Source organism: Penaeus monodon, chromosome 21, assembly GCF_015228065.2.
Source record: "Penaeus monodon isolate SGIC_2016 chromosome 21, NSTDA_Pmon_1, whole genome shotgun sequence".
Taxonomy (NCBI): Eukaryota; Metazoa; Arthropoda; class Malacostraca; order Decapoda; family Penaeidae; genus Penaeus; species Penaeus monodon.
The window spans coordinates 40,531,680-40,531,915 of NC_051406.1; positions in this window are offsets into that span (position 1 = coordinate 40,531,680).

Sequence of the window (236 nt, forward strand, 5' to 3'; positions counted from 1 at the left end):
TCCTCGGTACCTACAGGTGTGCTCTGATGATAACTTATGTAACACTTGTGCAATAGCAGGTTTTAAACATCGAATGGCCGAAAGTACCGAATTATGCATGGAGTGTGTGCGTGTGTGCAGTGTAAAGAAGCACAAAATAGGATTACAAGATTTGGGAGTTTTGTTATGAATAGGGATCCTAGGACAAGTAAAGGTGGCAAAAGAAATCCAGAGCAACACGTTAATTCTTAAAAAAG